We start from the raw sequence: 13,184 nt of genomic DNA, 5'->3' as shown, positions 1-13,184 counted from the left end.
TTTTGAGGTGTAACCACACATTTTTGGAACTCTGGCAGCAAGAGTAATCACCCAGTCGCATTCCTTCAGTGCTGGGTACCATTCAGCCTCCCAAGCATTATTACATCTTTTGGGGAAGGAAGGAAATCAAATAGCAGGAAATTAGCTAATTGGTTTTTTAACAGTGTACCCCGTCAATCCTGTTTAAGAATTATTAATCAGACATAGCACACAGACTACAATGCATATCAATTCCTCAAATCTGCCATCCACACAATTTATTTAATGTCCTTTCACCAGCTGCAGAGATAACCATTCAAAACACAGGATACGTTCATTTGCTTTTCCTCCTTCCCACATGGCACTTGTCTTTTTGGCCCTCTCACAGTTTGTTCATTTTTAACGTCTCACATCATTTGTAGTGCAATACATGTGTGAGATTCAGATTTGCATTGTGCAGTCTGGGATCGTGGAAGATGAGAATGTCAACATTTAAGATTATGTTAAAGAGGCAGTCTAGGGAAAACTGAAATGCATTTAAATGTATTTCAGTTTTAAATAAAAGCATTTTTACAATACACATACGTTAGCCAAAATGTTTCTAGTAAACGTTATCACGGTTTTACTGATAGAGTTTACTGTGCATGGGACAGAGCATACATCTGTATACTGAAAGCACAATGAGCAACATGGGATGAGCCAGCTTGAAATAAATGGAAACAGCAACACTTCAATCTGAGGAACAGAATCAGGTTTGCTGAGGCTCCTCACTGTGTAATAATATACAATATTCCAGCCAAATCTATTAGTTTTATGACTAAGGCAATTTTTTATTTTCTCTGTTTCAACCATATGTACATGATACCACGGGGCCTATCTATCAAGCTCCGAATGGAGCTTGACGCCCCGTGTCAAAAGACCGCTGCTCCATAACCCTGTCTGCCTGCTCTGATGAGGCGGACAGGAATCGCCGGGATTCAACCCGATCAAGTACGATCGGGTTGATTGACACCCCCCTGCTGGTGGCTGATTGGCCGCAAGTCTGCAGGGGGCGGCGTTGCACCAGCAGCTCTTGTGAGCTGCTGCTGCAATGCTGAATACAGAGAGCGGATTGCTCTCCGCATTCAGCGAGGTCTTGAGGATCTGATCCACACTGACGGATCAGGTCCGCAAGACCTATGATACATAGGCCTCAATATCTGTCTGGAGTACGGTGGCCACCTCAGCCATGTTTTCCTGGATACTTATGAGTTACGCATGCTGCAGGGCGAAAAATGTATTGTGCCTCTGGACATCATATGAATAGTGCTGATGAACAGCACAATAAATGTTCCTCCCTGCACACCCTACAGCATGTGTAACTCATAAGTGTCCAGGAAAACAGGGCCGAGGTGTCTGATGGTGTATTCAGAGGGCAGAAATTATTATGCTCTTCTGGTCCCATCCACAGTAAAAGCAGCAGTGGAGTTGCCAGGGTGTACACTAGCTCCTACAGCATAATGACTGTCTGCCACGTGCCCCCACCATCACTCTGCCCAAGCCCTCCCCAGCTCCACACCCACCATATGCCCAGCCACACCCACAGCACATCCAGTGCCATCCTTGCATTATGACCCTGCAAATAAATATTATGTTAAACTGATAGAAGAGTAATACAAAAACTTCAATGCATTAATGTGAATTTCATTTTTTTTAAATTAGTTTTTAATGGAATATTCACCAACTATAAACGTGAAAATCACATGAAATAACATTGAGAATCAAGTCCGTCTTTGGCTTGTAATACTTCAAAAATATAGCAGAGTCCATTCGTTTACTTCGATAGTCCCGAAATGATGAGTATGAAATGCTGGTTTTATAATCTGGAATATTCCACATTAGATTTGACATATAATATATTAAATGTAATAACAAGCAATAAAATGACAAAGAAAGAGTGGTAAATTTCAATAACATATTATAACAAAATGTCAACATAACAATAAAAGTAACAATAAGAAATAAAATAAAGTGTACTGTGTACTAACTAAAGAATGAACCTGTTGTTTGATAAATGTTTCAAACTTACTCATGAAATATAAAAGGGTATACACTGCATCCAATTTCATAACAGTATAGTCACTGGTGGTATCTGGAGTTTTTTTATATTCATTGTAGTGTGTTGTCCTAAATAAGTGTCCCAATAAAACTAGATTACGAGTAGAGCAAGTGAATAGGAAAGGGGTTTATTCTCCAGGGGGATTGTGTGCGTAAGGTTTTTCGCTTATATTAAGTTGAAAGTAAATGCAATCCCTTGAGCACAATTAAAGTTAACGTGCATCGGGTTAGTGTGACCTCAGAGCTCTGGTTAACTGTTTCTCGAAACAATAAACTGTCAAAAAAACATAAAAAATACATTACAAAGTACACTTACACTCATAATATCACCATCTAATAAAAACTATTTAAAACAAATATTGCACAAAAATGTTGTAAGGGCTCAAATATATAAAATGCCAGACAAAGGGCTTTAACATAGACATAGATAGACATATGTACTCATATAAACACATAAATACATAAGTGCATTGGGACCCTTTGCAGTTCAGTAAATGAAAACATGAAAAACATATTTATGCAATATTCATATTTTATAAAGTGTTTAACTGTGTATGTACTCTAAATATTACACATTCCAATGTTCTGCACATATCAGAATATGTTCTAAGTATTTATAAATAGATATTCCTATAAATATCTTTCTATATTAATAACTTTATATAATTATGTATATATATATATATATATATATATACAGTATATATATATATATATATATATATATATATATATATATATATATATATATATATATATATATATATATAGGTATAGATAAATATTGTGCCAAAATGCCATCAGACATATTTAAAATATGTATTTATGAATAAATAGAACATATCCTACAATGTGAAGAACATTGGAATGTGAAATATTCATATTTTCATGTCGGGTTAGCGCACTTGAGACTATACTATCAAATTTGCAAGTAGGGTGTAAGGGTTTTTTCCACTTTTTGGGCTCCCTTGACTTCTATAGGATAATACTTTGTCATGCACGCAATATTGTAATTTCGTCTTTTTACGCTCGTTTTACTTCTGGCCCAAAACATGATATTGTAAAAAATGTCTTGTTGTCCCATTTTTAAATAATAATATCTCTCTATCAATAAAGATTTTTGCACTTTACCCTTTCAGTTGTTGAAGGTGGGAATGTTATCTGTTTTCCAATTTAAGGCTATTAATTGTCTAGCGCCTAGATTTAGAGTTCTGCGGCCAAAGGGGTGCGTTAGCTACGCATGCTTTTTTCTGGCCGCACCTTTTAAATACCGCTGGTATTGAGAGTTCACAGAATGGCTGCGTTAGGCTCCAAAAAAGGAGCGTATAGCATATTTAACGCAACTTCAACTCTCGATACCAGCGGTGCTTACGGACGCGGCCAGCTTCAAAAACGTGCTCGTGCACGATTCCCCCATAGAAAACAATGGGGCTGTTTGAGCTGAAAAAAAACCTAACACCTGCAAAAAAGCCGCGTTCAGCTCCTAACGCAGCCCCATTGTTTGCTATGGGGAAACACTTCCTATGTCTGCACCTAACACCCTAACATGTACCCCGAGTCTAAACACCCCTAACCTTACACTTATTAACCCCTATTCTGCCGCCCCCGCTATCGCTGACCCCTGCATATTATTATTAACCCCTAATCTGCCGCTCCGTAAACCGCCGCTACTTACATTATCCCTATGTACCCCTAATCTGCTGCCCCTAACACCGCCGACCCCTATATTATATTTATTAACCCCTAATCTACCCCCCACAACGTCGCCTCCACCTGCCTACACTTATTAACCTCTAATCTGCCGAGCGGACCGCACCGCTATTATAATAAAGTTATTAACCCCTAATCCGCCTCACTAACCCTATAATAAATAGTATTAACCCCTAATCTGCCCTCCCTAACATCGCCGACACCTAACTTCAAACATTAACCCCTAATCTGCCGACTGGAGCTCACCGCTATTCTAATAAATGTATTAACCCCTAAAGCTAAGTCTAACCCTAACACTAACACCCCCCTAAGTTAAATATAATTTAAATCTAACGAAATTAATTAACTCTTATTAAATAAATTATTCCTATTTAAAGCTAAATACTTACCTGTAAAATAAACCCTAATATAGCTACAATATAAATTATAATTATATTATAGCTATTTTAGGATTAATATTTATTTTACAGGTAACTTTGTATTTATTTTAACCAGGTACAATAGCTATTAAATAGTTAAGAACTATTTAATAGCTAAAATAGTTAAAATAATTACAAAATTACCTGTAAAATAAATCCTAACCTAAGTTACAATTAAACCTAACACTACACTATCAATAAATTAATTAAATAAACTACCTACAATTATCTACAATTAAACCTAACACTACACTATCAATAAATTAATTAAATACAATTCCTACAAATAAATACAATTAAATAAACTAACTAAAGTACAAAAAATAAAAAAGAACTAAGTTACAAAATATAAAAAAATATTTACAAACATTAGAAAAATATTACAACAATTTTAAACTAATTACACCTACTCTAAGCCCCCTAATAAAATAACAAAGACCCCCAAAATAAAAAAATGCCCTACCCTATTCTAAATTACAAAAGTTCAAAGCTCTTTTACCTTACCAGCCCTGAACAGGGCCCTTTGCGGGGCATGCCCCAAAGAATTCAGCTCTTTTGCCTGTAAAAAAAAACATACAATACCCCCCCCAACATTACAACCCACCACCCACATACCCCTAATCTAACCCAAACCCCCCTTAAATAAACCTAACACTAAGCCCCTGAAGATCTTCCTACCTTGTCTTCACCATGCCAGGTTCACCGATCGATCCAGAAGAGCCTCCGATGTCTTGATCCAAGCCCAAGCGGGGGGCTGAAGAGTGACGTCCAGCCTCCGGCTGAAGTCTTGATCCAAGCGGGCAGAAGAGGACATCCGGACCGGCAAACATCTTCATCCAAGCCGCATCTTCTATGTTCTTCAATCCGATGACGACCGGCTGATCTTCAAGACCTCCATCGCGGATCCATCCTTCTTCTCTGACGACTTCCCGACGAATGACGGTTCCTTTAAGGGACGTCATCCAAGATGGCGTCCCTCGAATTCCGATTGGCTGATAGGATTCTATCAGCCAATCGGAATTAAGGTAGGAAAATTCTGATTGGCTGATGGAATCAGCCAATCAGAATCAAGTTCAATCCGATTGGCTGATTCAATCAGCCAATCAGATTGAGCTCGCATTCTATTGGCTGTTCCGATCAGCCAATAGAATGCAAGCTCAATCTGATTGGCTGATCGGATCAGCCAATCGGATTGAACTTGATTCTGATTGGCTGATTCCATCAGCCAATCAGAATTTTCCTACCTTAATTCCGATTGGCTGATAGAATCCTATCAGCCAATCAGAATTCGAGGGACGCCATCTTGGATGACGTCCCTTAAAGGAACCGTCATTCGTCGTCGTTATATGCAATGTATTATATGGTTTATTTATTCACAAATATTACCTCTTGATGTGGTGTTATCTATTTTATCTACTATATTGGCTGCTACACCTATGTCTACTCCTTTAAAGCTTTCATCAGAGCAAACTCCTAGAAAAATGCAATATGTATTAGTTAAAACTTAGATTTTCTTAGATTTAAGATTAATGAGTATGAAACATACCTTTATCAACCATCATTGTTCTTAAAACTTCTATACTTGGTTGACTATCATCTGAACTCAAGGCTTCAAATATTGGCACACTATCAGGATTTTGAAAATCTTCTATTTCACACCTATTATTTATGTCTTCCATGGTAATATCTATGAATGTAATTACAAAGATAAAGATATAAAACTATTTAAGCCAAAACCTAAAATATATTATTTATAAGTTAAATAACAACTCATTACCTGTCGGTGTGTTTTTATTAAAAAATTGATATGGATTTGGAGATAATTCTATATCCAATAGTGTTAGTGGCATAGGTGGAGATAAAGCTTCACTTCTGGGTGTTTGCACCAACATTGACCGGAGGTAGCGTGGTGGCTGTTCACACTTACTTTTCCTACTTCTCATATCTATAAACATATTAATAAAAAAAAGATTTGAATTTAAAAATTTAAATTTAATTAATTATAATCATTTTTTTTTCAAAACATAGAAATTATGCTTAATACTACAATTACAATTAATGGACACTGAACAATTTTTTTTCTGTTGGGATTCAAATAGAACATGCCATTTTAAACAAATTTATAATTCACTTGAATTTTTAAATTTTCTTCATTCTCTTAGTTTCTTTATTTTTAAAAAAAAGGCATCTAAGCTATGTTTTGAGTTCAATACAATCTAAAACACTTGTTTATTGGTGCATGAATTAACCCACCAATCATCAAGAAGAACACAATAATGTTTTCCCACAAAATGTGCCTGCATCTAAACTTAAATTATTGCTTTTCAAATAAAGATACAAAGAGAATGAAAATAATTTGATAATAGGAGTACATTGTAAAGTTGGTTAAAATGGCAATTAGATTTTACTCTAATAACTCAGTTCTGCATGCTTACTTTTCTAACGTTTCAATGGTATATAGTAATATAGTTATATTTTACTCTACTAACTCAGTTCTGCATGCTTACTTTTCTAAGATGTTTCAATGGTATATAGTAATATAGTTATATTTTACTCTATTAACTCTGGTCTGCATGCTTACTTTTCTAACTTGTTTCAATTGTATATACTAATATAGTTATATTTTACTCTACTAACTCAGTTCTGCATGCTTACTTTTCTAACTTGTTTCAATTGTATATACTAATATAGTTATATTTTACTCTACTAACTCAGCTCTGCATGCTTACTTTTGTAACTTGTTGCAATTGTATATACTAATATAGTTAACACTAAAAAAATAATAATATTGTCCTTTATTTCGTCAATGATGACGCAGTTCAAAAATACCATGATTATTTTCTATTAAAAAAAAATAATTTAATATATAATTTTGGAACTTACATGATCTTATCAATCTTCGAATAGATTTATAGTACTTCGGTTCTCTTCTCTGCAAGTCACTATATTTTCGAAGACATTGTCGTCTTGTTCTTTTAATTTTTGAAATACGATGCAATCTTCTCAGCATCTCGTATATTATTTTGTCTCAACATTCCTGTCTCACTGCCCTTACACCACCAATCCGTTTAGGGAAATATGTATCCATGGCATAAACTAATATCACTAATTCGCCAGCACCAAAAGGTTCAGGACGTGACATTTTTTGACGATGACGTCATTAATCGTTATGTCAATCATTAGCGCATTGATCTAGATATGTATCCCAGAAAAATTTAAACAATATAATGTATATGTAGATTAATGTATTTTGTGAATGTTTGTAAATTGATTCTATGTTTATAGTTATTATAAATGATATTTTGTTTATAAACATTTTCTTTGTTTCAGATGTGTTGATATGTATTAGAATTTACTTTGGTTTACACTAGTTATTGATAATATATAATATATAATGTTTCAAGATTGATTGTCAGTTTGTAATAAAATAATTTATTTTCCATTATTTGATGATAATTTTTGGGTGGTTTATTTATTTTCAATTTTTATAAAAATTATACAGTCAATATTTTTTTCCTACAAATGTAACATTGTATTAATGATACATATATTTATATTTACAATGACAATGTTTAATCTATATGAGCCACTATTCTTTGAAAAAATCTTGAATGGAAATAGGTATTATTAACGATTAGAAAATAAGTGTTAAGAGTAAGCCCTTAAGGTTTTTTTTAATTGGAATATGGGCCAACCTAGGAGCTGTTAAAAATTGTGATTAAAATAAAACAAAGCAAATTAGCAAGTCTTTAAAATAAAAACTATCTGAAAACATAAAATCTCACTTTGGAATATCCTGTCGTTTGTTAAATCTACAATTCAATGACACAATACAATGAATTACCATCAGCTATGGATGGATTACATTACACAAATCACATTATGTAAAAGAGTTAGAGAAGCTATAGACACTAGTGTGATGTCACAAAGACAATGTATTACCTAAAATATATTGTCTGTAATTACTTTGATCATAAACTTTATTTGAAACCTTTGATAATTGAAGAGCAACAACTGTAATGTATTTATCTGTTTATCAAGAGGGATTTTTAATAACCTTAATAGTTAAAAAAAAGTAGAAGACCAGTTAATAAAGAAAGTTTTTTTATTGATCAACTGACAACAGGAAGTTTAATCTTCAAAATATTGTTCGGAAACCATGTCCCTTGTTGCCATACCATGCCTATTAGCTTGTTCTACACATATTTCTTCTGTTAAATCATCAGCATCTATGGTATTTTCATCTTCTAATGGACAGCCTCTTTTGATTGCTATATTGTGAAGTATGCAGCAAACCAATATAATTTTTGCAACTTTCTCAGGTGCATACTGCATAGCACCACCAGAACGATAAAGACATCAAAACCGCATTTTCAAAAGACCGAAAGTCCTCTCAGTTATCCCCCTGGTAGATCGGTGAGCTTCATTAAAACGTACTTGACTTCTGGTCTGTGGGTTGTTATAGGGAGTCAACAGCCATTCTGTACATGAGTAGCCTCCATCTCCTAATAGAACATATAATAAATATAAATATTAATATAAAAATAATTATAAAGATTGACAACTATACGATACAATTTAAAAATATACATATTACTCTTTAATAACAGTCGACAAATTGGGTGCAATTTCTGTACATGGAAATGAGAGACAAATTAGACGCCAGTTATGCTTACCTAGAAGCCATCCTTCAGGCATATCTCCGTCCTCGAACTTCCGGTATAAGCCAGTCTGCCTTAAGATGTAAGAATCATGACAGGAGCCTGGGAAGTTTGAACGGACACTGATAATCCTCATGTTGGGGTCACAGACCATCTGGACATTCAAGGAATGGAAATGCTTTCTATTCCTATAGATCTCCTCACGAGCTTGAAGTGGTCTTACAGCAACATGGGTACAGTCTATGGCACCTAGGACATTGGGCATCCCAGCCATCCTATAGAAATTGGACTTTATAGATTGCCATTCTTCAGGGGTAGATGGCAAACAAACATATCGAGGAAAAATAACCATCATAGCCCCTATGACTTTTGATAAGTGGCGTGAAAAAGCAGATTGACTCATTCCAATAATGACGCTAGAAACTGCCTGAAAGGAGCCTGTTGCCATAAAATGCAATGCAGCTAATAGTTTCAGAAGTCCCAGAATAGTTGTGAACAAGCCGTCATCGGCTCCAAATGATCTTCAATCTCTCGATACAGGTGTAATATGGATTCACGATCAAGCCTGAATCTTTGTATGATCTCTCGGTCAGAAAGGCTGTGCAAACCAACCCGTGGAAGGAATACACGGGGGACACGAACTCTCCTTCTTCGAACCAATCGATTAGCGACATTTCCAGTATCCAGTCTTCTAGACCGCATTTGCATCACACGGAGAATAAACAAATACAGAAGTTGAACAATGTAAGTACAATGCTGATATTACTGCCTTTTATATATGTCTAGACTAGCGTCTAGAATGACTTTCCTATTGTTTTGTACCTTGCCCGCCACCTAAAAGGTGGCGAGGCAAAAATAATGAGGTGGGAGCGGAAATTGTTGCGAGCTGACAAATAGATTATTTAGTACATTCGTTTTTGGCGAGTTGGTGGTCAAATGTGTCTAATTACAGTGAAAAATGGAGAGGTAGCGAGCTTTAGCGGGTAAGTACGCTCGCAATTTTAAAGATGCGAGTTTGAACATAGATGACGACTTTGTACATATAAGTTTGCGAGTTTTGACGCAAGATTTTTTGCGGGTAGCTCGCTGACTGCTTAGTACATGGAGCCCTATGAGTGTGGGAAATTAAATTTATAGTGTAGTTTCCAATAAATCCCAGTGAAGTCTATCAAATGCTTTCTCAACATCTGTTAATAGAAATATAGCTTTAATGTCTTCACATTTAATATAGTCTATTAGATCTACAATTTTAGAGGTATTGTCTTTGGTCGGTAGTACAAAGCTTACCTGATCTGATGCTATGTAATTTTAAATCAATATTTAATAGAGGGATTGGTCTATAATTTGCAGGTTAATCAATTTGTTTCCCTGGTTTGGGAAGAACTGTTATGGGAGCCTGGAGCATAGTATCTGGGAAGTAGCCACATTTATCTATGTGTTTAAAAATAACTTTAGGAGGTTTAGGACTAAATTATATCCAAATAATTTATAATATAAACCACAGAACCGATCTGATCCTGGTGCCTTGTCCGATTTTAACGATTTAATGGCCTCCAAGACTTCTTCTCCAGAAGGTGAAGTAGCTTACATTTTCTGATCATCAGGGGAAACAGTGGGTAAATTGAGATCAGCTAAATACTTTTTACAATTTGGTTGTGAGATTCAGAATTCTGATTAGCCAATAAATTATACAAATTATTGTACTATGCCTAAAAACTGCTGCTACTTCATATGTATCTTCAACTATAGTCCCATTAGTTTTTTTAAGGGACACTAAAGTCAAAATCAAACCTTCATGACTTTGCAATTTACTTCTATTATCACATTTTGCATATTATTTTTATATATACATTTTCTGAAGCACCAGCTTCTACTGAGCATGTGCACAAGTTCACAGGGTATACGTATACTAGTCTGTGATTGGCTGATGGCTGTCACATTATACAGGGGGCCGGGACATAGGGGAAAATACATTTGACAAAAAAAGTGTAATTACATTGTCTTTTTATTACGCCCATGTTAATTATGCCATTCTACTGTATTTAGTGTACATATATTTTTGCCCTCTTAGTTTTGAGAGTTCTGGCTAAAAGCCTACCAGGGTTGTCTGCTTCAGTATATATTTTTGTTAAAGATAAAGGGAAGTTTGCTGGGCCTTAATGTGAGGGGAGTGTTCATTTTGTCTCTATAAAATAAAAGCAGTTCAAAGATAGAATCATGCAAAGGGTGGAGTTTATGGAGGTAGCTGGGATGTGATACTTCCATTATATATGATCATACTCTTCTCTTTCTAATTTATTTTTATGGCTTTGGCTTTAATCAGTTCCCCTTATATAACTTTTATGTGCCACCCATATACAGGGAGTGCAGAATTATTAGGCAAGTTGTATTTTTGAGGATTAATTTTATTATTGAACAACAACCATGTTCTCAATGAACCCAAAAAACTCATTAAAATCAAAGCTGAATATTTTTGGAAGTAGTTTTTAGTTTGTTTTTAGTTTGAGCTATTTTAGGGGGATATCTGTGTGTGCAGGTGACTATTACTGTGCATAATTATTAGGCAACTTAACAAAAAACAAATATATACCCATTTCAATTATTTATTTTTACCAGTGAAACCAATATAACATCTCAACATTCACAAATATACATTTCTGACATTCAAAAACAAAACAAAAACAAATCAGTGACCAATATAGCCACCTTTCTATGCAAGGACACTCAAAAGCCTGCCGTCCATGGATTCTGTCAGTGTTTTGATCTGTTCACCATCAACATTGCGTGCAGCAGCAACCACAGCCTCCCAGACACTGTTCAGAGAGGTGTACTGTTTTCCCTCCTTGTAAATCTCACATTTGATGATGGACCACAGGTTCTCAATGGGGTTCAGATCAGGTGAACAAGGAGGCCATGTCATTAGATTTTCTTCTTTTATACCCTTTCTTGCCAGCCACGCTGTGGAGTACTTGGACGCGTGTGATGGAGCATTGTCCTGCATGAAAATCATGTTTTTCTTGAAGGATGCAGACTTCTTCCTGTACCACTGCTTGAAGAAGGTGTCTTCCAGAAACTGGCAGTAGGACTGGGAGTTGAGCTTGACTCCATCCTCAACCCGAAAAGGCCCCACAAGCTCATCTTTGATGATACCAGCCCAAACCAGTACTCCACCTCCACCTTGCTGGCGTCTGAGTCGGACTGGAGCTCTCTGCCCTTTACCAATCCAGCCACGGGCCCATCCATCTGGCCCATCAAGACTCACTCTCATTTCATCAGTCCATAAAACCTTAGAAAAATCAGTCTTGAGATATTTCTTGGCCCAGTCTTGACGTTTCAGCTTGTGTGTCTTGTTCAGTGGTGGTCGTCTTTCAGCCTTTCTTACCTTGGCCATGTCTCTGAGTATTGCACACCTTGTGCTTTTGGGCACTCCAGTGATGTTGCAGCTCTGAAATATGGCCAAACTGGTGGCAAGTGGCATCTTGGCAGCTGCACGCTTGACTTTTCTCAGTTCATGGGCAGTTATTTTGCGCCTTGGTTTTTCCACACGCTTCTTGCGACCCTGTTGACTATTTTGAATGAAATGCTTGATTGTTCAATGATCACGCTTCAGAAGCTTTGCAATTTTAAGAGTGCTGCATCCCTCTGCAAGATATCTCACTATTTTTGACTTTTCTGAGCCTGTCAAGTCCTTCTTTTGACCCATTTTGCCAAAGGAAAGGAAGTTGCCTAATAATTATGCACACCTGATATAGGGTGTTGATGTCATAAGACCACACCCCTTCTCATTACAGAGATGCACATCACCTAATATGCTTAATTGGTAGTAGGCTTTCGAGCCTATACAGCTTGGAGTAAGACAACATGCATAAAGAGGATGATGTGGTCAAAATACTAATTTGCCTAATAATTCTGCACTCCCTGTATTACCTGGTCAGAATCTGGGAGAACATTTAGGGGGAAATATTCTTTTATTTCTGCCTCTAAGTGAACTCTGGTATTAGATAGCAATAACAGAGATTCATCTAGCCTCCAGTTAAAAACTCTAAAGGGAGCTGATGGCCAAGCAATTTTGCATCTGACCATAGAGTGATCCGACCAAGTGGTGTGTATAAGGGTTGTCTCGGTTACAAAAAAGAGGGTTAAATGGTCCACTAAGACAAAATCAATTCTAGAATGTGGTTTATTCAGAAGAAAAAAAGGTATAGTCTCTTTTATTAAGGAATGTGCATCTCCATGGGTCCTGTAGGCCTACAGTTTTGTGGAAAGTTTATACAGATCTCAGGGTTACTATAAATATACATAAGGTTAGAGCTGTCTA

The sequence above is a fragment of the Bombina bombina genome, chromosome 1 (assembly GCF_027579735.1).
Source record: "Bombina bombina isolate aBomBom1 chromosome 1, aBomBom1.pri, whole genome shotgun sequence".
Taxonomy (NCBI): domain Eukaryota; kingdom Metazoa; phylum Chordata; class Amphibia; order Anura; family Bombinatoridae; genus Bombina; species Bombina bombina.
This window is presented reverse-complemented; position numbering follows the sequence as displayed.